This window comes from Tiliqua scincoides, chromosome 3, assembly GCF_035046505.1.
Source record: "Tiliqua scincoides isolate rTilSci1 chromosome 3, rTilSci1.hap2, whole genome shotgun sequence".
Classification (NCBI taxonomy): Eukaryota; Metazoa; Chordata; class Lepidosauria; order Squamata; family Scincidae; genus Tiliqua; species Tiliqua scincoides.
Genome location: NC_089823.1, coordinates 214,960,546 through 214,983,235, shown reverse-complemented (window position 1 = coordinate 214,983,235; position 22,690 = coordinate 214,960,546). Strand labels below are relative to the sequence as shown.

The 22,690-nt window shown below is 48.3% G+C and overlaps 1 pseudogene; it reads right to left on the bottom strand.

Annotated features, from left to right (window-relative positions):
- Positions 1-575: 575 nt before the first annotated feature.
- LOC136645290 (succinate receptor 1-like) lies at positions 576-16,762 on the bottom strand (annotated as a pseudogene).
- Between the last annotated feature and the right edge of the window lie 5,928 nt (positions 16,763-22,690).

Sequence of the window (22,690 nt, the reverse complement as noted above, 5' to 3'; positions counted from 1 at the left end):
AAGAAGGCCCCACCCATTCCGGACTGTTTGCCCCCTTCTTCCAGTGCTGGCACTCAGCCAGAGCACTGTTACTGTTATGGCCACTGCAATTTTGATGCTGCCTCAAACCCCACACCCTGGCAACACCAGAAAAGACCTGCTGGATCAGACCATAGGTTCATCTAGCCCAGGGGTGGGCAGACATTTTGGCAGGAGGGCCACATCATCTCTCTGACACTGTGTTGGGGGCTGGGGAAAAAAGAAATAATTTACATTTCAAATTTGAATAAATTTACATCCATTTACATAAATGAATATATTAGAGATGGAACTTATATGAATGAATGAATTTTACTGGACTTATTTATAATACACATGAAAACTATAATACAGGCATGTAGAACTACATGAGAACAGTTTGCCACACACCTCTTGCACAGTGAAAACATACAGACCAAGCCAGAAACACATGGAGACATAAGTTGTTCAGACTCAATGGGGGGAAGGGGTTAAAATAATGCCCAGGGGAAAGCAGAAAACACATGGAGACTATAAAAGGCCTCACTCTAACTTGGCCCACTGCTTGCATCTGGAGGTCACAACCAGCAGTCGCGGGCCAGTGCAGGCTCCAACAGTCTCCGATGAGCCATTGTCTCCAGTGCGACATTGTCTTTCTCCATTTGCAGCTGGGCTTCCTTAGATGCCGCCTGTAATGACAATCTAAGCAAAGAGAAGACAACTGTCCATGGACACTATCGGAATGCTGAAGGAGGAATGTCCTCTTTCGACTGACATCATTCCTCTCCCCTCCCCCAGTTGGGTAAATAGTGAGGTGCAATTTCAGAGGGTGCCTCTCCCTCAGTACACCAGCAGTGATGAGCAAGGTACCCTACAGACTCACTCTGCAAGGGGAGTGTAGGAGCTGCGGTGCCCAATTGGAAATGTTTTTTGCAGTGCCCCAGGTTCACAGCCAAGGCCAATGGAATCTTAGAGACATAAAATTTATTATAGATTTTATATCTCTATAGTAGAATGGAGAGCAATCAAGACGTGCACTTAGAAGTGCACATGAGTTAATGGACCAAATGGATCTAAACACATCTTAATATAAAATTGCATACACGAGTAGAGTAGATTACACTAGTGTAGGGACCTCTTAGGCACAGGGTCCAATGAAGAGCAATTTGTCCAATTGGCTTAAAGGTAATGGAGCACAGAACTGCATTTGGTCCGACGGGGCCCCAAGACTCTGGCGCTGCAAACATTTTGCAGATTGTTCAGGAGGATGCTATACGTAAAGCTGTTGATTTTGAATGGTTAAGGAGCATAACTTTGTGCAGCCGTTATTGAAATGTGCAGCCAAATGTATGGTGAGGAGGCAGTGAGAGTGCACCTGCAAGGCCTGCCTCAGATCATCATGTTCTTAAGCTCCCCTGCCCACCTGTAACAACAAACACTGCATTTGGGTAGAGATCTTCCATGTGATGAGGGACATTTGCATGAAAAAAAATCCCTCATGCCCTCCCATAAATTGTGCGGCATGCCTTCTACACTATCACACCATATGTAACACTGTAGAGCTCATATTTCCAAATTGGACTAATGGGCTTTAAAATGCCATCTTTTCAGAATCAGAATACCAGATTTTCTTTATGCCCCACCTTTCTTTTGTTGTGGAACTCATACTGGCATCCATGGGGTTTTCAGGCACTGGTCAACCTTGGCTTCAGCAGCCAGACAGTATAATTTGTTTTCAAACTAGGCCACCTTCAGCTATGTGGTTTTCAAATGCCAGCTTTCTTCCTGTTGAGGAAGCATCTCAATGATTTTTATATTCCCTTAATCAGTCAGTGAGCCAAAGCATTTGAATATAGAAATGGTGTGGCTTTTCTTACTTTCCGCTTACCTACCTACCTGCAAAAGGAATACAAAACAAATGGAATACAAAGCTACTGTGCTTCCAACGTTACAGTACTTGCAGTTAGAAAATCCCAGCTTAAAAATATATCTGCAGTTGCAACACTTTTGTGGACAGTGCAAACAATTGGTCTATGAACATATCAGTTATCATCAAATAAGAAACAAGCAGCAGGTAAGCAGCTGTGGGAATTGCTATTGGTCTAGCTGCAGTTCCACAGGTTGTTCTGATGAACTGTGGACTAAAGCAGGGTTCTCTAAACTTTTTAGCTGATATTTGTGATTTATTATTATTATTATCACAAATATCTGGCACAGTTTTGAGGGCCGGGAAAAAAATTAAATGTAAAATTTAAATAAACACATTAGAGATGGAACTTAGATGAATGAATAAATGAATGGGTTCAAATGTCCAGGACCTCTCCAAGAACAAACATAGCCCAAGAAATAAAGCAAACACTTAAATGGACCTCCATTCCCCCACCCCACAAGCACAACTCTGGTTGTGTTTGTTCAACTGGGCCAGAGGCTCTCAGTGGATCAGAGGCTGGCCGCGGGCCGGATAGAAGCCCACCGCAGGCTGCATCTGGCACCTGGGCCAGGGTTTGGAGACCCCTAGACTAAAGCAATCCTATCCAACTTTCCAGGGCCCAACTCAGGGCCCAATCCTATCTAACTTTCCAGCACCAGTGCAGCCACAATGCAGCCCTGAGGTAAGGGAACAAATGTTCCCATACCTTGAGGAGGTCTCTGTGACTGCCTTCTACCACAGGATGCAGTTCACACTGCCATTGGCAGGCACAGTTGCACCAACACTGGAAAATTGAATAGGATTGGGCCCTCAGGCAGCAGCTTGGTTGGGGGGCTACTTGTCTCCACTGCTCCTCCTCACCTACTCAAAAGCAAGCCTAGATCAAGTCAATGAGACTGACTCTGAGGAAAGTGTTTATAGGATTGTAGCATAAACACGCTCATCAAAACTACGTTGTCTCATTGATTTCAATGACAATTAGTTTGGATATCCTATGTACAGATTTATATCTTTTGTTGCCCAATTCTATCTGGGGGCTTATGGTGGCAGATCTTGTTATCTGTTACCATAAGTCCCAGCCTGACAGCATGGAAGCACACTGTTATGGTACACCCTGGAGCCACCAGCACAAATGGCTGCAGGTCCTGCACTTATGACAGTAGCTCACAGGCAGTGGTGTATCTAGAATATGTCACCCCATGGCATGAGCCCTGGGCACCATTTGAAGGTGGGCAATGCGAAATCATCCAAGCCAGCACTGTGAGTGCATGCATACTCCCGATGGGAGAGCCTGTTACTGCTGTGAGCCTGTGCACGCTCCTGGCACTTCCTTGAAAGTGATGTGACGCCACACCATTCCTGCTCAAGATACCATAGCCCCTGGATACTCCACTGCACACAGAAGTCTTGGTGAGTTGGGGTGAAAGGGAGAGGACTGGGGCAGTTTGGGATGAGGAGCAAGCCAAGGAGGAGGCAGTTTGGGGGCGAGAGGAGGAAGCTCTTGGTGGTGGCAGCATACACAGCACACACAGGGATTCTGTCCCCCCCTTCCTGGTCCAGAGCCCCTTGGACTTACACCAACTAAATAGCTGGCATGGGTTTGAGGAGACCATCAGGTAGGAGGACAGGCTGTCTACCAGGAGGTAAGTAAAATAAATATTTTTACCTACCTCTCTGGGGCCTTCTAATAACTTCTACCCCCCACCCCACCATAGCATGCAGCGAGTGCTCCATCAGCAGCACTGTTTGCTATGGAATGGCAGGGGATAAAATTGAGTCCTTTATCACACATTTGTAAAAATGATTTATTTTATGGTATATCTTGCGAAGAACAAAGAAGTATAAAAACAAATGAATAAATGTCAAAGACAGCTTGCTAGGGAAAAGTCTTCCATGAATTAAAGATTTTTATCATAAGAGAACCAGTTAGTAGCTTTCAGACCACACCTAATGCAAACGTGGCAGCCTTTGCAAGTTCACCGTTTCCCAGATAGGAACATGTGCTTCAGAAATTGGAGGTTTTAGAGGCAAGCTGCCTCTGATTGCCAGATGCAGGGGAGGGCACCAGGACGCAGGTTGTGCCTGTTGTCTTGTGTGCTCCCTGGGGCATTTGGTGGGCCACTGTGAGATAAAGGAAGCTGGACTAGATGGGCCTTTGGCCTGATCCAGTGGGGCTCGTCTTATGTTCTTATGAGGTGCCCCCCATTCAAAATGGTGTTGCCTAGTATTGGGTTTCAATGCCCATTAGGAATTTCAGATGGGGTTGCCATTCCATAGACAGAAATTGTGTCATTATACTCTGCTTCCAAAAAGTCCCTTGGTGTCCTACATGCTTTTTTCCCAATTGGTACAGTGATTAGTTGCACATTGCGCAGGTTTGTGCCAGACTCCTTCCTGAAAACCTGGTGAGAGACTACCAGCCACTTCTGGGCTAGATGGACTCATGGTCTAATTTTGTATAAGGCGAACAGTGCCTCTCTCCTAGGGAAACTGGCCTAGTAAGCACCTCTGAAACACAAGCATGGCTACTACCAGACTGTCTTTTGGCATATACTACACAGTGTGTGCAATTTTCAACATGTAAAGTGGCAACCAGGCTGGTTTCTCAGATGTCTCAAATGAGTCACAAAAACAGAGCTCATCGTAAATCTCAGCTGTAACTATTTCTACGAGTACCATGATATATATTAGGGATGCCATCATGTTCCTCATGCCCTTTTATCTGATGTCTCACCCTGTAGTGACATTGCGGAAGATATTACCGAGGAGATAGGGTGTGGTGTCCACAGTGCCCCTTGCTCTAAGTGAATGCAGGATTAAGGCCCAGGTGGTAGCTGGAGGTGTGCTGCACAGCTGCAGCCACTAGAGGCTAAAGGAGATCCCTCAGGATATAAGGAGCACCTGAGATAGAAAGGATTGTGGGTTGTAGGAGGAGTGAATGTGGAGAGAACTGACGGACGGACCTTGGACGGACCTTGGACGGACCTTGGACGGACCTTGGACGGACGGACGGACGGACTGACTGACTGACGGACCTTGGACGGACGGACGGACGGACTGACCTTGGACGGACTGACTGACTGACTGACCTTGGACGGACTGACCGACCTTGGACTGACTGACTTTGGATTCTGACTTGGCACCTTTGACTGATTGGACTGACTGACTGACAAACTGACCCTGGACTGTGACGTGGCTTGCTGACTTTGGACTCTGACTTTTGCGTGCTGTACTGGTGAGTCAACCCAGGAAAACTAATCAGCCTTAAGCGGGCACAAGGCCCAGTGGGGAGGAGCTGTGACAAGACAACTTGGTACCAGGAGTGGGGTGCGAACCCAGGGCGTATAGTTTCCTGCAGCACGCCTAGTGTGACAACCAGGGAAAACAGGCTGAATGGATACCTGGTGGATGTGGGATACAATGGACCTTATGGTAAGAGACATGAGTGTCCCTGATGCCTTCTGGAAGGCATGGATGGTCTTCAGTTTAGGATGGGCTTTGGTCAAGATGGTCTGGTGTATGGGAGGAGTAGTCAAGCGTGGTATCCTTTCAGTAAGGAAATTGAGCTTGTCATATACCGAGAATGCGGAGATACGCTCCCTGAAAGCAGAAAATGCCAAATTAAAAAAGATGATCCTAGTGGAAAGAGAAAAAAACTCAGCCTATGCGGAGGCCTTAGCAAGGGCCCACAAAGCTGCTAGGGTAGCAGAAAGTGTTGGTGAGGTCCTAACGGAGCGCTTGATCGAGCTAAGGGCTAAACCTCAGCCTGGAGCAAAAGGGTGGGAAGACAGTGAGAGCCCTGTGAATCCCTCCTCAGAAGGAGATACGCCCAGGACCTCGGTAGGCCAGGGTATGGAAAAAACTAGGAGGGTAGCACAACCTGTGCTACGGGCACGCCCCTTGATTACCAACAAGGCCAAGGGTCCCGTAGGCGCTCCTGCACAAACAGTGAGGACCGTGCGGGACTATACTTCACAGGAATTGGTGGAGATAGGTCGGGATATGAGGCAACGCCCTACTGAGCAGCTGAGTAGCTGGTTGCTCCGTTTATATGATCAAGGGGCAGGTGCCATCCACTTAAGCCCAGAGGAATTAAAAGCATTAGGGGCCCTTTCACGGGACATTGTAATTAACAGCTATTTGCGGGGGGCTCAGGGTCCACCTACCTCTTTGATCGCCTGGGTTGGATTGGCGATAAAGGCGAGATATCCCTCACCCTTGGATTGGGAGGAGAACCTGCCAGGTTGGCGCACCATAGACGAGGCAATGGGGCAGCTGCGCACAATGGCCATGCAAATAGGCATGTATGTGCCAGGCTTTGTAGGGCCGGATTCTCAGCCCTTCTCACCTGGGATGAGGGCACGACTGGTAAGGGGGGCCCCGCCACACCTAAAAGGTGCCATAGTGGCCATGTTAGGACCAGCCCAGGGACATGATGTTGGGGATGTAGTTCTCCTGTTAGGGCAACTACAAGATATGCCCGAAGAAAGCCTCTCCCGGCCAAGGGCCCAAAATGTACAAAATGAGAGGCATCCCTCCGAGTATGAAGGGAGGGCGACCACTGGGAGAAGTCATAAGGGGAAGGTGTCGCCCCATCCTGAGCAAGTAGTTCCCCGGTGGAAACTATGGGCTGATCTATTGAAACAAGGAGTCCCCAACGACCAGATAGACGGTCTTTCTACCATGGAGCTACGTAAGCTCTGGAGAGACAAGTGCACCAAGGGGAAGAAAAAGCCCCAAGTGAGGCAGGCAAGTCCCACAGACCTCGTGGTGGAAGTGCACCATGAGGATGAGATTTCTCCGGCTTCCTCTGAGGAGGATCTCACAACAACTGGGTGGGATGTAGCCCAACCCCAGGAATAGGGAGGTGGGCGGGCTCCAGTGGTAAGGCCCATGAAAACAGCGATCCCTGGAGACCCACACCCTCACATCCCCCTAACTATATACTGGGCCAAAGGGAATGTGCAGACAGTCCTGGCCTTAATGGATACAGGGTCAGAAGTGACCCTATTGCATGGTGACCCAAAGAAACATGCAGGGCCTATCAGATATGTCAATGTCTATGGCGATGGAGAAGAGGTGACAACTGAAACGCAGGTGCGTTTAGCAATAGGGAAGTCTGCACCATTCATAGCCACGGTCCTAATTTCACAGGTCCCGGAGTATATAATAGGCATGGACCTATTAAGGGGGAAAGAGTTTCAAATTCCCCAAGGGCGATACGCCTTTGGACTGAGGGCAGTACTGGTGGGGAAGGCTAAATGGACCCCTTTGCACATTCCCTCGCCAGACAGACCAGTGTTTGTGAAACAGTATCGCCTACCAGGCGGTCACAAAGAAATAACTGAGACTATAAAAGGCCTGTTAGAAGCTGGGATAGTTAGGCCAGCAGTCTCACCATTTAACTCCCCAGTCTGGCCAGTTAAAAAACCAGATGGTAGTTGGCGGATGACCGTTGACTACCGCCAACTAAACAAACTAGGCAGGGGGGGGGGGGGGGGGGGGGGGGGGGGGGGGGGGGGGGGGGGGGGGGGGGGGGGTGGGGGCCACCAAGGGGGGGGGGGGGGGGGGGGCTGGGAGCCTGGCATGCCGTATAGATCTCGCTAATGCCGTTCTTTAGCATCCCCATCAGTAAAGAATCACAGGACCAGTTTGCATTCAGTTGGGGAGGGAGCACAATATACTTTCCAGGTCTTGCCCCAAGGGTATCTGCATAGCCCTACATTGTGCCATGGGCTGGTGGCACGAGACCTGGGGCGGTTAACCTTGAACCCTACTTTGTTCCTAGCCCATTAATACATAGATGACATTATGATTCAGGATACCGACCACAGGATGGACAGGATGTGCAGAGGATTAGTGCCCTGGTAGCCCACATGAAGGCTCGTGGGTGGAGATTAACCTGCCAATACAGGGACCAGCCACAAGTCCAATTCTTAGGTGGTGTGGTCAGGGCAGTACGACATATCCTGAGAAAGTACTGAAGTATAGCAGTAGATCCTACTTCTGAAGAGGAAGCAAGCATAGCTTGCATCTAAAGGATTCTGGAGGCAACGCATAGTACCGAATGGGTTGGAGGCCAGATATCTTGGCACTCGACCATTTACGGGTGACTAGAAGAAGGCGGAGCGATTTGAGTGGGGAGAACAGCAGCAAGCCGCCCTGGCTGCCGCCAAAGCTGCAGTGGCTACAGCCATGCCGCTTGGTCCATTTGTGAAGGGCTTCCATTTGAACTGCAGGTGTCTGCAACCAGAGGACATGTGAAGCAATGCAGGAGCCTATGGCAGAAGGGGCAGGAAGGGAAAAGGTGCCTGGCATCGGGGGAAATTACTCCCCCTTTGAGCGCCAGTTGCTGGCGTGCTACTGGGCTCTGGTGGAGACCGAGAGGCTTACGGGAGGGGACCTGGTGGTGATGCGACCCAGCATCCCCATTATGCATTGGATCATGGACGACTCTGCCAGTCCAAAGATAGGCCGGGCCCAACAGTCCTCCATAATAAAGTGGAAGTGGTACATTTCAGAAAGGGCACGCCCCGGTCCTCAGGGGGTAAGTGCTCTCCAGGAGCAAGTGTTGGCTCTGACACCAGTGGGGGAAGAGGTAGAGATGGTGAAGGCAGAGCCACTGGGGGAGTCCCCCGTAAAAGAGGCCCCACCTTATGACCAGGTGGAGGAGGATACCACATGGTTCACAGATGGCTCGGCAAGATATAGTGGGGGGAATCGAGTTTGGCAGGCTGCAGCACTCAATCCCAGGCAACAAACCACATTAACACGGGCTGGGACAGGAAAGTCCAGCCAGTATGCTGAACTTATGGCAGTCCTAATGGTAATGGAGCACGCTATAGAGCAACGAGATCAAACAGCATACATATATACAGATTCCTGGGCTGTATATAAAGGTCTGACAGTGTGGTTCCCCAGGTGGAAAAGGGATGACTTCACTCTTTATCAGCGCCCATTGTGGGGACGGGAGTTGTGGTTACGAATTGATCAGTGTCTACAGCATTTGATTGTACGTGCTCGACATGTAGATGGGCACTCTACTGGGACTACAGAGGCAGAGTACAATCAAGCAGTTGATCGGCTGGCCCGTGTTCGAACTACCACACCGGCCCAAAATCAGGATGATGAACTATTAGTCATAGCTCGATGGGCCCATGAAAAGTCAGGCCACCTGGGGGCAAAGGGCACGAGCGAATGGGCACTGCAGCGGGGCATTCCCTGCTCAGCTGACGCTGCCCACACAGTGGCAGCAGCATGCGATATATGTGCAAGAATTAAGGACATCCCTCTCACTAAAATTCCCAGAGGCCACCTTCACCGAGGAAAGGGACCAGGGCAAGTCTGGCAGGTGGACTACATAGGCCCGCTGCCCCAGTCAGGGAGATGGCAGTACCTGCTGACCATGGTGGACACATATTCGGGGTACCTATTAGTACACCCTGGGGCTAGAGCCACCCAACAGACCACGATTAGAGGGTTGGAATCACTAATAAGGCGATACGGGGTGCCAGCGCAGGTGCAGAGTGATAATGGCAGTCACTTTGCAGGGGCTGCTGTGCAGGACTGGGCAAATGAATGGGGAATCCAATGGGTTTTCCACATCCCTCACCATCCCCAGGCAGCTGGCCTCATAGAAAGAATGAATGGGCTGCTCAAACAAAAGATCAGACAGTTGACCCCTGACCATACGCTGAAAAAGTGGAGCACAGTATTGGACCAGGCAGAGTTTGAACTTAACAGCAGGCCCATTGTAGGAGGGCAAACACCCCTGCAGCGCATGGTGGGTTTGGTGGTTCCCACCCCCATACCAAGTTTGAGAGTCTGGAAGACGCAGAAGCACGGCATTCTGCCCATACGGGCAACCCCGGATAGTGCTGGAATAGACTTGGCCACGCCAAAGGAAATAATTGTGTCAGTAGGAGAGCAGATCACTATCCCCTTGGGGATTGGGGTGACAGTACCCCCAGGAACATATGGGAGGATTGCACCCCGATCGGGCCTTGCACTCCAAGGGATACAGGTGTTAGGAGGGGTGGTAGACCCTGACTACCAGGGGGAGGTAAAAGTCATTCTCCATAATGGGAGTAAAAGTGACATCACCTGCCAGGCGGGGCAACGAATTGCGCAGTTGATCTGTGAAAAATATAGTAGGCCAGCCATTCAAGAGGTGGATGGCCCTGGGAAGCCCACGGCCAGGGGGAACCAAGGATTTGGCTCCACTGACAAGGAGCTGTGTGACAGGCAAAAAGTCTGGATCATATATCCCCACCAGCCAAACAGGGCTGGGGAAATTATCAGCCGAGGGCCAGGGGCCACATATTGGGTGCTAATAGCAGGAGCAGAGTCCCCTGTCTGCTTAGATATAGGAAAGCTTAAGCGTAGGGAATAAGGACTCCTATACACTACCAAGAAAGGAAACAGCAGACAATCGATCAAGGGGGGCCACTGTGACACCAAGGGGTGGAGTGTAGTGACATTGCAGAAGATATTACCGAGGAGATAGGGTGTGGTGTCCACAGTGCCCCTTGCTCTAAGTCAGGGGTGCTCAAACTTTCAACTTTAGGGATGCTGGACCTTTAACAAGTGTATAGAAGAGAGAATTTCAGCAGGTGCAACTTGTCATCCCACAGATGACAAGTTGCACCTGCTGAAATTATCTCTCCTACACAATTTTAAAGGTCCAGCATCCCTAAAGTTGAAAGTTTGAGCACCCCTGCTCTAAGTGAATGCAGGATTAAGGCCCAGGTGGTAGCTGGAGGTGTGCTGCACAGCTGCAGCCACTAGAGGCTAAAGGAGATCCCTCAGGATATAAGGAGCACCTGAGATAGAAAGGATTGTGGGTTGTAGGAGGAGTGAATGTGGAGAGGAGAGGAGAGACGAGACTGACTGACAAGCTGACCTTGGACTGACTGACTTGGCTTACTGACTTTGGATTCTGACTTGGCACCTTTGACTGATTGGACTGACTGACTGACAAACTGACCCTGGACTGTGACGTGGCTTGCTGACTTTGGACTCTGACTTTTGCGTGCTGTACTGGTGAGTCAACCCAGGAAAACTAATCAGCCTTAAGCGGGCACAAGGCCCAGTGGGGAGGAGCTGTGACAAGACACACCCTCAGTCTATATTGTTGCTGAGATAAATGTTAGACTTGGGTAACTCACAAATACTGGTAACTTTTAATACCTTGTGTTTGCCTCCCGCAGTTTTATTCTAGCATTTTCTTATCTCAGTTGAGTGAGTTCCAGTCTGACCTTGGCTATGTTTCTGCACATATGATTTGCAGTTTAGTTCCATTAGCATTGTGAAGCACAAGCTTCCTCAAGTTTCATATATTGAATTAGATGGCTTGGTATCTCTTGTGTGACATTGTGGTGGAGAGGGAGTTGTCATAAAAAGTGTTTGTTAATGTCTTGGAGCAAAATGAAAATCCACACACTCATCTCTACAACACAGTGCAGCATAACACAACAAGTTTTTATCATATAGATCAAATCTGCCCATGCAACCACAAATAAATTTTCATTACCAATTTGTGGGCTTCTATGGATGTGCTACAGAGTATTTACTTGGGTAATCCATGTGCAATTGCCAGTGCATTCATACTGTCTATACATTCTTAACCAGGCATGCAATATATCACAGATAACACCTGAACTTTGTAAAGTGTTGTGTGCTGCAGTGTTTGTCCAGCAGCTTCCTACAAAACAATGTATATTGAAAGAGAATACAGATAGGCCTGACAAACAGCATGGAACATATGGCAGGAGAAATCTACACCTGTCATGTGTCAGGGTTCCAAAGTCCAACAGGATCTGCTTTCAGAATAGTGTTCTTAGTCTGTGTGGTTTTTCATCTGCCTTTTTCCTTGGAATGACAGGTATCACAGCCACCACCAAATGTTCATATAGCGGTGCTGTGCAGTGGCAGCCCAAGTCTATCCCCAACAGGTCTGCCGGATACAGCAGCACCAAAATGGCAACCGCTGTATCCTACAGCCCTGCGGAGGCCACCAGAGGTCTCTTCTGGGGAAAGTGACACTTGCCTAGTAAGCCCCAAGTAAGGGCACAGCCCCACAATGGGTCTACTTGTGTCTACACTGCCTGTTTTGCTGCCCCAGACTGGTGAACCTCTGCTTTGGGTTTTGCAGCCTGACACAAAGGATCGAATCCAGAGAAGCAAGTTTCTGCTGGTCCCATCCCCTTCCTAGGCTGGTCACTTCTCCTGCTCCACCCTTCCCCACCTTCCCTCCCACCCCAGAACACTTCCCCTACCCAAAAAACTCCACCCAGCTGTGTGACTTACCCCCGGGCACTCCTGCAGCATCTCCTCTTGGTTTTGAGGCCCGGCACCAATGGCCCTCTTCCCCAGGTGCCACAGATGTGCCTTGGGGAACATTTGCAACACCCAGCGCAGGTGCTGAACTCCAGTGCCAGTGCTACGGCCTCTTAGGATTGGGCCCTAAAGCATCTGGCACTCTGGGGTATGAAAAAATTTAGCACCCTGCCATACATTTGTTAAATCAAATTTAACACACACACACCCTGGGGTATTAACACCCTTCCCTGGCACCCAGGAGGTGGTCTGAGGCACAGGAAGGTCAACCTCCAGTTTGCATTGTGCCCTAAATGTTACTGGCAAAGGGGAAAAAATTCAGCAAGGGTTTTCCATTTTTAGTAGTAATCCTAAGCCAAAGGTCATTCTAGTTCATCCCTGATAGTAGGCCAGATTGAAGCTTATTTGGTCTTATAATATTCCCTTAAAATATGTATATACTCCATCTACTATACATCTTCTTATCATGAACAGAAGTGTCAAGAAATTAAGACTCAATACAAAAAAGTTCTGGTTGGTTACCATAGTTCCTGAATCATAGGGGTTTCTGAATCTGTTTTCCTTTTCTATTGCATTGCTTAAGGCAATTCTTTTGGGCTGTCTAAAAGAGTGGCTTTCTATAGCACCTATAAAAGGAATACCTTTTGTTTTTTGAATGGGATTTTATTATGGGAATCCATTGTTTAATTTTGTATTGACACAGCTGATTAATTAACATAGCAATCACACTGGCAACATTAGTATTTCATATCTTTGCTTGTAATTGAGTCCAGCTGACAATGATTCTAAGTTACAGTTGACTCCATGGAATGCAATACCAAAGCATTTAGGACGCTGAAGTACTATGATACAGAACATTTCAGATGCAGCTTGACTCGGGAAAACATGCTGTATTCCACAGGAGTTTCTAACCTATTCACTTAGCAGCATTTTAAAAGAATAGCAAAATGAAATTCAGAAATCTTGCTTTTAAACATGAGAATGAATTATAAAACTCAAGGGGCTGAATCTCAACTTGTTATTCCATAAGTGGGAAAATGTACGTTCAGACAAGCAAGTGAGGGCAACTTTGCTGATTCCTTCTTCCCTCTGCTATTCCCTATACACCCCCAAAATCTGATCCTGAGGGTCCCCCAACCCACAAGGACATTTGGGGGGGTTGGTTTACAGGTGACTGTGGAGGAAAGAGAGAACCTATAAAAATGGCCTTTCTCCAGTTGTGCAAATGGAAATTCTATTTGCACTAGTGCAAAGAAAAATGCAAGGCAGAGGCTTGGATTGATTAATTTTTTCATTGACTATAACAGGGGTGTCCAGACTTTTTGGCAGGAGGGCCATATCATCTCTCTGACACTGTATTGGGGGCCGAGATAAAAGAATTAATTTACATTTCAAATCTGAATAAATTTACATAAATGAATATATTAGAGATGGAACTTATATGGATGAATGAAGGTCTTGCAATAGCTCAAGGCCTATAAAAGGCCTTGCAAAAAGCAAGGCCGGCCTTTCCTTCGCTGTGGCTGCTGCATCACAGAAATGAAGCAGCAAGCAGTGGAGGGAGCCCTCATTCCACAGCTCATGCGAGAGGTCGAACAGTCGCCCTCACACTGAGAGCAGTTGCATTGGGCCAGCACGGGCTCCAGCAAGTCTGTGGAGGATGAGAGGCTCATTGGAAATTGGGGGTTCTCTACGGGCTGGATCGGGCATCCCTGAGGGCACCAAATGGCCCCTGGACCAGGGTTTGGGCACCCCTGGACTATAACAAGAAAACCTGTAGCAGGGGAAAAAACTAAGAACAACCCCCCCCCCCCAGCATGCTGGCACTAAATGTTCGGGGGAAATGTCACTAGCCATTTACCTCTCTCAGACCCCAATGGCATCACATCCTGACTCAAGGCATCACCCAATCAGAGACCAAGTTAGCTTATCCCTGCCAACCCAGAAGGGTCGAGGCAGCCGGGCAGCACCCGCTTGCACAAGCAAAGCCTGGTGTTGGCCTTTGCATGATCCAGCCCGGGTGCTTGTAAGCCAGCCTCACCGATCCAGGCAAGTGTTCTCAGAGTGGGCCTGGCTCACCCCTTGACCTTGCTTGCCTCAGCATGTATGCAGACCCCCCCATTCCTAAGTACTCAACCAGCACACCTCCAGCCTTCCCAGCAGTAAGATCCCAAAAGCCCACTCAAACAAAAATCCAACCTGAATTCCAGCATGGGGTAGGCAAAAAAGCTGGGCCTACCAAGGCCCATCAGCAAAAAATTCCTACCCAGAGCCCATAAAGAGCAACCAGTTAATCTCAGATTATACGTAGGCGGGTGGGGCTCGAAGACTGGCGCAGAACTGCTGCTGAGCACACCAATTCGCCAGCAGGCAGTTGCATCACACTCCCTTCCCAGCCAAGCAGCCAATGGGCTACCCAAGATTTCCTGCCTCTGCCCTGCTCTGTAAGGCAAGGTAGTGCAATGGCGGTCTGTGCAAGTGCAGGTAATCCCACCAAAATTGTGGAAGTTCTAGTCGGGATCCATCCCAATGGAAGAACATAAGAACATAAGAACAGCCCCACTGGATCAGGCCATAGGCCCATCTAGTCCAGCTTCCTGTATCTCACAGCGGTCCACCAAATGCCCCAGGGAGCACACCACATAACAAGAGATCTCATCCTGGTGCCCTCCCTTGCATCTGGCATTCTGACATAACCCATTTCTAAAATCAGGAGGTTGTACATATGGCTTGTACCCCGTAATGGATTTTTCCTCCAGAAACTTGTCCAATCCCCTTTTAAAGGCGTCCAGGCTAGACGCCAGCACCACATCCTGTGGCAAGGAGTTCCACAGACCCACCACACGCTGAGTAAAGAAATATTTTCTTTTGTCTGTCCTAACCCGCCCAACACTCAATTTTAGTGGATGTCCCCTGGTTCTGGTATTATGTGAGAGTGTAAAGAGCATCTCCCTATCCACTCTGTCCATCCCCTGCATAATTTTGTATGTCTCAATCATGTCCCCCCTCAGGTGTCTCTTTTCTAGGCTGAAGAGGCCCAAACGCCGTAGCCTTTCCTCATAAGGAAGGTGCCCCAGCCCCATAATCATCTTAGTCGCTCTCTTTTGCACCTTTTCCATTTCCACTATGTCTTTTTTGAGATGCGGCGACCAGAACTGGACACAATACTCCAGGTGTGGCCTTACCATCGATTTGTACAACGGCATTATAATACTAGCCGTTTTGTTCTCAATACCCTTCCTAATGATCGCAAGCATAGAATTGGCCTTCTTCACTGCCGCCGCACATTGGGTCGACACTTTCATTGACCTGTCCACCACCACCCCAAGATCTCTCTCCTAATCTGTCACAGACAGTTCAGAACCCATCAGTCTATATCTAAAGTTTTGATTTTTTGCCCCAATGTGCATGACTTTACACTTACTGACATTGAAGCGCATCTGCCATTTTGCTGCCCATTCTGCCAGTCTGGAGAGATCCTTCTGGAGCTCCTCACAATCACTTCTGGTCTTCACCACTCGGAAAAGTTTGGTGTCGTCTGCAAACTTAGCCACTTCACTGCTCAACCCTGTCTCCAGGTCATTTATGAAGAGGTTGAAAAGCACGAGTCCCAGGACAGATCCTTGGGGCACACCGCTTTTTACCACTTTTATGATCTGTGATTTTCTGTTTAGGAGATAGCCAGTGATGTAGTTGATGTGCTTGAATACACTGTAAGAAAAGCTATAGTATATACACCTGAGCTTTTTATAAAAAAGCTTTGTAAAAAAAACAAACCCAAAATCCAAAAACCTCATCATCACCTCATTTGTGACTAGGTGTGGTTCTTTTAGAGAGTGATCTCAATTTACATATCAGCATCTCTCTGAAGAGAGAGGAAGTAAAAGATGGGGTTAATTGGGAGTTTACTTCCATTACAAAGTAAAAGACAGGGTTAATTGGGCTGTTTAAAAAGGCAACAGGCCCTATAAAAGTATAAACTATCTTGCTAGGACAGGAGAAGACTCATGGGATGCTATCCAGGAAGCAATTCTGACATTCTGCATGCTATGATAGGGAGTGAAGAGCAATGGAAAGATAACCATATCCATGACAACTAAGGTCAGATGTTTCTCAAGCAGCATGGCAATAGTCAGTTGTTCATTTGTGTGCCTTTTCATAAAGGCTGCAATCTTCATGTAAAAAAAAAAAGCACATGATCCAGAGTGGGATATCAAACCCCAAAATTGTTAGGGGCATGCTATAAATTAGGATTTGTGTTGGATCACCAGTACTTGCAAAGTTTGAACCCTTGCTATTACAGGACTGGGTGTTTGGTCCTGGGATGATCAACTGAGGCACAATGTATGCACAATACAGGCACCAGTATGACAAAAATCCATACTGCAGCAGACAAAGTAACAGCCATTGATCTTTCCTGCAGAATGTTATCTCTGAAAGGGTATTTCAGGAATATGGTATATATTTGTCAATGCTGAGAGCAGTAAGCAAAAGCATAAGAACATAAAAACAGCCCCACTGGATCAGGCCATAGGCCCACCTAGTCCAGCTTCCTGTATCTCACAGCGGCCCACCAAATGCCCCAGGGAGCACACCAGATAACAAGAGACCTCATCCTGGTGCCCTCCCTTGCATCTGGCATTCTGACATAACCCATTTCTAAAATCAGGAGGTTGTGCATACACATCATGGCTTGTACCCCATAATGGATTTTTCCTCCAGAAACTCGTCCAATCCCCTTTTAAAGGCGTCTAGGCTAGACGCCAGCATCACATCCTGTGGCAAGGAGTTCCACAGACCCACCACACGCTGAGTAAAGAAATATTTTCTTTTGTCTGTCCTAACCCGCCCAACACTCAATTTTAGTGGATGTCCCCTGGTTCTGGTATTATGTGAGAGTGTAAAGAGCATCTCCCTATCCACTCTGTCCATCCCCTGCATAATTTTGTATGTCTCAATCATGTCCCCCCTCAGGTGTCTCTTTTCTAGGCTGAAGAGGCCCAAACGCCGTAGCCTTTCCTCATAAGGAAGGTGCCCCAGCCCCGTAATCATCTTAGTCGCTCTCTTTTGCACCTTTTCCATTTCCACTATGTCTTTTTTGAGATGCGGCGACCAGAACTGGACATGAACTCAAGAACATACATGGAAAGGTGATTCCCCTCCCCCCCGTGTATGTCCAAGCAGCCACTCGTCTCTTTCATATTCTAAAATGTAAAACCATAATACTTGCATCACAATAACTATAGTATTTTTCTTTCCTGTTATTTCTTTCTTTTAACTTAGTGATAAGCAGATTTTCTCCTTGGTCACCCTGCAGCTCTGTGTCTATGGTGGGGCCAGCTGGGTGACTTGTCATTCTTTCCATTTGACATGTCAAACTATAAGCCTCAGTCATTTTTTCTTCTAGACTGGAAGAGAATAGGGAAGATTTTTCTTGTGTCCACCTGTCCCACACACAATTTATGAGGCATGCTGCTATAATTTCACATAAAATTAGAGACTGATGCTGCAAGTTTCTTATCATGCAAATGGTACCTCTCATAAATCCTTCTATGACTCCAAACTCCACAGCGTTTCTTCTAATACATATTCTGGGCTTAATCAAGTTCTTATGGCACACTATTTTCTACGTCTCAGTCTGCAGCAGATGCATGCATCAAGTTCAGTGAGAACCACATGACAATCTTGATATCTATGCTCATTTGGTGTACAGAAGATCTGCTATGCTGGATTGAGGTCCCCAAATCATATCAGTGTTGGAGACAGTTGGAGAATGGATGATGGCTGGATCCCAAAGGATCTCCTCTATGGAGAACTCGTGCAAGGAAAGCGCCCTACGGGTAGACCACAGCTGCGATACAAGGACATCTGCAAGAGGGATCTGAAGGCCTTAGGAGTGGACCTCAACAAGTGGGAAACCCTGGCCTCTGAGCGGCCCACTTGGAGGCAGGCTGTGCAGCATGGCCTTTCCCAGTTTGAAGAGACACTTGGCCAACAGTCTGAGGCTAAGAGGCAAAGAAGGAAGGCCCATAGCCAGGGAGACAGACCAGGGACAGACTGCACTTGCTCCCAGTGTGGAAGGGATTGTCACTGCCGAATCGGCCTTTTCAGCCACACTAGACGCTGTTCCAGAACCACCTTTCAGAGCGCGATACCATAGTCTCTCGAGACTGAAGGTTGCCAACAACAACTTGTTGGAGACAGTTCTTTGCATGATTCCAAATGCGCAGAATGGACAGGACTTGTTCGTCACTTTTGCATCCTGTCTTTCTTCCACTTGAGATAACCAATGCGGTTTTTCCATGATTATCAAGTGAGACACATGGTTGAGTGGAGAGTAAACGCAGGAACTCAGAACCCAAAATGAGTCTGTTTCTCCCTCATATTGCCTTTTTTTCCTCAGGCAGATTGGCAGCAAAGATTAACCTCTAGTCATTTTGGGGTCTCAGCTGGACTCAGCCTCTTCATTGCTGGTGCTCTGCCCCTGTACTATTCCCCCCCCCCCAAAAAAAAAAATGTTCAAGGGTTGATAGAGTTTTGACATTGTCAGGTTTTCAGATGCATTCAGCCTGGGAACTCTAGCTTTTAGTGGTGAACAGGGAAAGGGGCTGAATCCAGAATCTACTTCAGCCTCCAAATAAACAAGTTGCCAAGATTTTTTTATTTTAAGCCATTTCTGCCCAACGTTGCATATACACAACAGGGTTCAAATGTGTACACCTGTGAGCTGGGCAGAAATGAGTTAAATAAGGGTCTAGTGTACACAGCTCTGAGTGCTGAATGGAAGCTGAATCTGTGCATGCAAGACCTACTTGTCCATGGGGGTTCCCAGTGTGCTATAAATATGTGTGCCGGAGCCAAAAGCACTACAGCATTTCCCCTAGATGGGAACTTGTCCACATTTCTACCCTGAATATTCATTATTGTGCCTTCATATTTTTGTAATAGTGCAAGCAAACAACAAAACACACCATACACAACTATATGCTTGTATACTTATTTTTTTGTCTCTGCCTTACTTTATTTTTGTTTTGCTTTATAAATCAAGATTAAATAAAGAGCATATCTCAGATCTCCCACACACAAGAAACTGCAATTATATTTGTCTGTCAGCCAAAGTTCAGAGAACAACATGCCTATGGGGTGGGATGGTTTCTTTTTTTTTCTGCCTCCACCACTTCTATCCACATGAAAAGCTGCTTCGAAACAAGGGTGAATTTCAAAAGCAGTGTGTGATGGAGCATAGTGTGCTCCAATTCAAAGGAAAATAATACAAGCCCTTGGGCACCCTACAGGTACTTTCTGGATTATGGCTCTTGTCTCAATATATTGACTGTGATGGAATAGTGATGAAATATTTATTTCCGTAATGAAATAAGTCCCAGATGCAGGTTACATTTTGCAGTTCAACCATTTCAAACAATGTCAGTGTTCTTTGGTAGCTGGGAGGAATATATAGAAGTAGTTCACCGTGGACTAGCAGCATTATCAGTAAGAATGTTTGCAGTGTGTCGGGGTTCCCCTCCTCCCACAAGTCCCCAACGTACCCAGGGAGAAGGCTTCTAGGCCAGAGGATCAGGGAGGAAGCTGGTGGAACATGGGGCCACCTCCCCATAGGCTGCCTGGGCACTCCTGTAGGCGGCAAAACACAGCAGAGGAACACGGCATGCTGAAGCCCCCGCTTCTCCCTCTGCCTTGGAGGAGGGAGGGGGGAGACAGGACGCAGGCCATTCTGCTGCTGGGCAGTCGCCCTTCCCCCGCCTTGGGGAAAAAGGGGAGCACTCCCTCGCCCAGCCAGCCAGGACCTGCCTTGCCGGGCAGGGCACCTGGCTATGACGTCGGGGGCCCACAACTGGACCTCCCGACGTCATCTGCAGAGCTACAGGACGCAGGTGGGCAAGGCCAGCCCAACCCCCAAAGGCAGAGACCAGAGCAGAGGCAGCAGCCTTCCCAGCCCTCTCAGGAGCAACCCTGGCAGCTCCAGGTGAGAGGAGGTGGGAGGGAAACAGAGAGAGGAAGGGGAGGAGTTGTGGTAAGCCCAGGGGAGGGCAGTCCTAGAGACAGGCCCTTTTTGTACCATCCCTGTGAGGGAAGGGGAAGGGTCAAAGGGGAGGGGTCTGCCCTACATAAACCTGGAGGCCAGGGATGACAAGGCAGTTGGGAGTCAGAAGAGCAGGCAGGAGGATCTGCTGCTAGCAGCCCCTGCTCCTGAGTGGCAAATGCTGCCAACCCAAAGAGGGGGAACTGGGTGACACAACCCCCCCTTCTTCTGGTGAACTGTTCTGAGGCCTCCACAAGGGGGTCCCCCTTGGAAAGGTGGTGCGAGCCCTCCCTTCCCCCCATAGGGAGGCCTCACAAAGTGTAAAATTGCATTTGATATGTTGAAAATCATGAGAACCATTTGATTAACCATCTTCAGGCTAATCAGATAATTAGAATAGCAAAGGCAACAAAAGGGTAAAGTGTTTTCAAAGGAGGTTTGAAAAGCAACCTGGAATGACATGGATTCAGTCCTGGATTTAGGCATAAGCTAGGTTCTTTCTGATTAAATGTCATTCATCAAGAGACAAATATTCACAACATTTTTATAACTATTATTATTATAACAGTTGTAAATCAGAAAAAAAATGAACTCTTTTTACAGGAGAAATATGTTAAAAGAAGTCATAGTAGATCACCAGTTATGGTGTTGTGGAACTAGTACTGTCTGGTTCACAATGAAATCTTCGGGAACATCAGAGTGGTCAAACTGCACCTTGGCATGTGGGTTTGTTTTTAGAGCAGTACCAGAACTTGGAATAACAGCCCAATAATAATGAAAACCCCATGAAGTATGCAGCAGCACCAGCACAGCCTCCGCTGCATCCCACAGGGCTGGTGGATTTCAGCTGGTGGACCAAGGAGGAATCCTAGTTCAGAAGCACACTTCCATATGTGGACTGAAATTCTTAAATTGGGGAACCAACCGCAAATCCAATGCATATTTACTTAGAAACAAGTCCCATTCAATTTTCCCATTGAACTACTCACAAGTAAGTGTGTAAGATTGTAGGCCATGTTTAATTTGATCAGGACCAAAGAACCAGAAAATTAGCTCTCTGAGCCTAAGGGGACTTTTTGTCGTGACTTGGTATCATTGAAATCAGTGAGATACGTCAGTCATAACTAAAGCTCCAGTTCTATTTCCTGCCAGCCACCCTCATGCAACCATGCCAAAAAGGTGTGCACTGCATCCAGCAGTAGGGGGCGACCCGAGGGCAAATGGGGGTAAGTATAAAACACCATAGGGCAGTGGTATTCAAACTGGGGCATTGCGATGCCCCAGCCTGTGGGTCCTGGCCTCTGCCCCCTTAAGGGGCGGAGATAGGCAGGAAACAGGGGGAAGGCAGTGGCGCGATTTTGCGGAGGCAGAGTAGATCGCTCCACTCTCCCTTTCCCTGACCTGGGGCGCCCTGCAGGCATTCGCGCAGGGCTCCCCGCACACAGGGACTGCTGCTGCAGGGACTGGAGGGTGCACCCCAGTCCCTGCAGCCCCCTGAGCGACGCGATCCTGGGGATCGTGTCACTGCCTTCCCCCTGCCCCTGCTGCCTCCCCTCTCCCCCCGCCCGCGCAAAGACTTACTGCAGGTTTCAAACTCCCAGAGAGTTTGAAAACCACACCCATAGGGCCATCATCAAGGATAATGCTTTTCTTTTTTTTCAGAAGCCACTCACACAGCGGCAAATGCAGTGTATGTTTGGGGGAAGCCATGAGCAGTACCTTAACTCCTGTGCCCTGGTCAACCTTGGCCTCTGTGGCAGAGGTCTGCTGGGCAGTTAGACCTAGGCTCTCATTCTAACTGCCCTCTTGAGCCACCTCTTCCAGGCGGGTAGACCTGGGCTCCCAGCAGGGCATAATCTCACTGCTGATGCCCCACCAAGTGAGAGTCCCCCTGGCGCCTGACTACACTCCCCATCCTGGAGGGCATCCTTTCTTGCTGTTGCAACAGTTTGGGGGGACCACACACCCATGCCCCCCCCCTTGAATCCACCCCTGCACCCACATGGCCCTAAAAGGCAGTAGGGCATGGAAAAGGGCCTGATTGTCAGGGTGGAAGGGCCTGGTTGTCAGGAAGAAGAAAATGGAACAAGGTTTGAAAAGCAGCTTGGAATTTGACATGGGTTTTGTTCCAGATTTAGGTATAAGCTAAACAAGCTACAGCTTAGGGCTTCACAAACCACAGGGGCCTTAGAAAATTTTCAGAATTTCTTTAATAAGGGGCCTCCAAGCTTGATATTGCTTAGGGCCTCACAAAGTCAAAATCTGGCACTGCATGGGTTAGACCGGCTGTTCAAAGGAAAACGTGCAGTGAGTTGGACGGCTTAGTTGAGCCTCAGATGCTCTTTGTATTTATTTTTCACCTTTGAATCTACATTTCCTTGACG